Below are 2,500 nucleotides of genomic sequence, written 5' to 3'. Positions count from 1 at the left end.
ACTTTCAGTGTGGTATGGCTGCAGGCGGGAGAGCTTTTTATTTTACTTCTCTTATTCTGTTGCTGCTGCTGCTGCTGCTGCTGCTGCTGCTGCTGCTGCTGCTGCTGCTGCTGCTGCTGCTGCTGCTGCTGCTGCTGCTGCTGCTTGTCGTCAGACAGAAAGAATTATAAGCCCTGGGACAGGACAGAGAAGGTGAGAAGGTGAGAAGGTGAGAAGGTGAGAAGGTTCAAATAATAGTTTAAAGTTTTGATGATGAGCAAGAAACACATGGCAAAAAGCTCTCCCCGGACTGTGAGAAAAGAAAAAGCCTACAACACCTGGTATTCCCTGGTGGTCTCCCATCCAGGTACTAACCAGGCCCAACCCTGTTTAGCTTCTGAGATCAGACGAGTCCGGGCGCTTTCAGGGTGGTATGGCCGCAGGGGTGAGAGCTGTTTATTTTACAACTCTTATTCTGTTGCTTCTGCTGCCTGTCGTCAGACAGAAAGAATTATAAGCCCTGAGACAGGACAGAGAAGGTGAGAAGGTGAGAAGGTGAGAAGGTGAGAAGGTGAGAAGGTTCAAATAAGGGTTTAAAGCTTTGATGATGAGCAAGAAACACATGGCAAAAAGCTCTCCCCGGACTGTGAGAAAAGAAAAAGCCTACAACACCTGGTATTCCCAGGCGGTCTCCCATCCAGGTACTAACCAGACCCAACCCTGCTTAGCTTCCAAGATCAGAGGAGATCGGGCACTTTCAGTGTGGTATGGCTGCAGGCGGGAGAGCTTTTTATTTTACTTCTCTTATTCTGTTGCTGCTGTTGCTGCTGTTGCTGCTGTTGCTGCTGTTGCTGCTGTTGCTGCTGTTGCTGCTGTTGCTGCTGTTGCTGCTGCTGCTGCTGCTTGTCATCAGACAGAAAGAATTATAAGCCCTGGGACAGGACAGAGAAGGTGAGAAGGTGAGAAGGTGAGAAGGTGAGAAGGTGAGAAGGTGAGAAGGTTCAAATAATAGTTTAAAGTTTTGATGATGAGCAAGAAACACATGGCAAAAAGCTCTCCCCGGACTGTTAGAAAAGAAAAAGCCTACAACACCTGGTATTCCCAAGCGGTCTCCCATCCAAGTACTAACCAGACCCAACCCTGCTTAGCTTCCAAGATCAGAGGAGATCGGGCACTTTCAGTGTGGTATGGCTGCAGGCGGGAGAGCTTTTTATTTTACTTCTCTTATTCTGTTGCTGCTGCTGCTGCTGCTGCTGCTGCTGCTGCTGCTGCTGCTGCTGCTGCTGCTGCTGCTGCTGCTGCTGCTTGTCATCAGACAGAAAGAATTATAAGCCCTGGGACAGGACAGAGAAGGTGAGAAGGTGAGAAGGTGAGAAGGTTCAAATAAGGGTTTAAAGCTTTGATGATGAGCAAGAAACACATGGCAAAAAGCTCTCCCCGGACTGTGAGAAAAGAAAAAGCCTACAACACCTGGTATTCCCAGGTGGTCTCCCACCCAAGTACTAACCAGGCCCAACCCTGCTTAGCTTCCAAGATCAGACAAGAGTGGGCGCTTTCAGGGTGGTATGGCTGTAGGCGTGAGAGCTTTTTATTTTACTTCTCTTATTCTGCTGCTGCTGCTGCTGCTGCTGCTGCTTGTCGTCAGACAGAAAGAATTATAAGCCCTGGGACAGGACAGAGAAGGTGAGAAGGTGAGAAGGTGAGAAGGTGAGAAGGTGAGAAGGTTCAAATAATAGTTTAAAGTTTTGATGATGAGCAAGAAACACATGGCAAAAAGCTCTCCCCGGACTGTGAGAAAAGAAAAAGCCTACAACACCTGGTATTCCATGGTGGTCTCCTATCCAGGTACTAACCAGGCCCAACCCTGTTTAGCTTCTGAGATCAGACGAGTCCGGGCGCTTTCAGGGTGGTATGGCCGCAGGTGTGAGAGCTGTTTATTTTACAACTCTTATTCTGTTGCTTCTGCTGCCTGTCGTCAGACAGAATTATAAGCCCTGAGACAGGACAGAGAAGGTGAGAAGGTGAGAAGGTTCAAATAATAGTTTAAAGTTTTGATGATGAGCAAGAAACACATGGCAAAAAGCTCTCCCCGGACTGTGAGAAAAGAAAAAGCCTACAACACCTGGTATTCCCAGGCGGTCTCCCATCCAGGTACTAACCAGGCCCAATCCTGCTTAGCTTCCAAGGTCAGAGGAGATCGGGCACTTTCAGGGTGGTATTGCTGCAGGCGGGAGATCTTTTTATTTTACTTCTCTTATTCTGTTGCTGCTGCTGTTGCTGCTGTTGCTGCTGTTGCTGCTGTTGCTGCTGTTGCTGCTGTTGCTGCTGCTGCTGCTGCTGTTGCTGCTGTTGCTGCTGTTGCTGCTGCTGCTGCTGCTGCTGCTTGTCGTCAGACAGAATGAATTATAAGCCCTGGGACAGGACAGAGAAGGTGAGAAGGTGAGAAGGTGAGAAGGTGAGAAGGTTCAAATAAAAGTTTACAGTTTTGATGATGAGCAAGAAACACATGGCAAAAAGCTCT

At 48.4% G+C, this 2,500-nt stretch overlaps 1 non-coding gene and 6 pseudogenes across 1 annotated transcript; all 7 read right to left on the bottom strand.

Annotated features, from left to right (window-relative positions):
• Nucleotides 1-26, bottom strand: part of LOC149290748 (5S ribosomal RNA) — a 119-nt pseudogene extending 93 nt beyond the window's left edge.
• Nucleotides 27-305: 279 nt separating this feature from the next.
• LOC149290747 (5S ribosomal RNA) lies at nt 306-424 on the bottom strand (annotated as a pseudogene).
• A 215-nt stretch (nt 425-639) lies between these two features.
• LOC149290746 (5S ribosomal RNA) lies at nt 640-758 on the bottom strand (annotated as a pseudogene).
• A 301-nt stretch (nt 759-1,059) lies between these two features.
• LOC149290745 (5S ribosomal RNA) lies at nt 1,060-1,178 on the bottom strand (annotated as a pseudogene).
• A 259-nt stretch (nt 1,179-1,437) lies between these two features.
• LOC149290744 (5S ribosomal RNA) lies at nt 1,438-1,556 on the bottom strand. Its single transcript, XR_016274645.1, has one exon. It is a non-coding gene; the product is annotated as a 5S ribosomal RNA (ribosomal RNA).
• A 227-nt stretch (nt 1,557-1,783) lies between these two features.
• On the bottom strand, nt 1,784-1,902 carry LOC149290743 (5S ribosomal RNA; annotated as a pseudogene).
• A 187-nt stretch (nt 1,903-2,089) lies between these two features.
• On the bottom strand, nt 2,090-2,208 carry LOC149290742 (5S ribosomal RNA; annotated as a pseudogene).
• Nucleotides 2,209-2,500: the final 292 nt, after the last annotated feature.

Source organism: Sceloporus occidentalis, unplaced genomic scaffold (assembly GCF_023333645.1).
Source record: "Sceloporus occidentalis isolate IW3139 unplaced genomic scaffold, rSceOcc1.0.p SCAF_38, whole genome shotgun sequence".
Lineage (NCBI taxonomy): Eukaryota > Metazoa > Chordata > Lepidosauria > Squamata > Phrynosomatidae > Sceloporus > Sceloporus occidentalis.
This window is presented reverse-complemented; position numbering and strand designations above follow the sequence as displayed.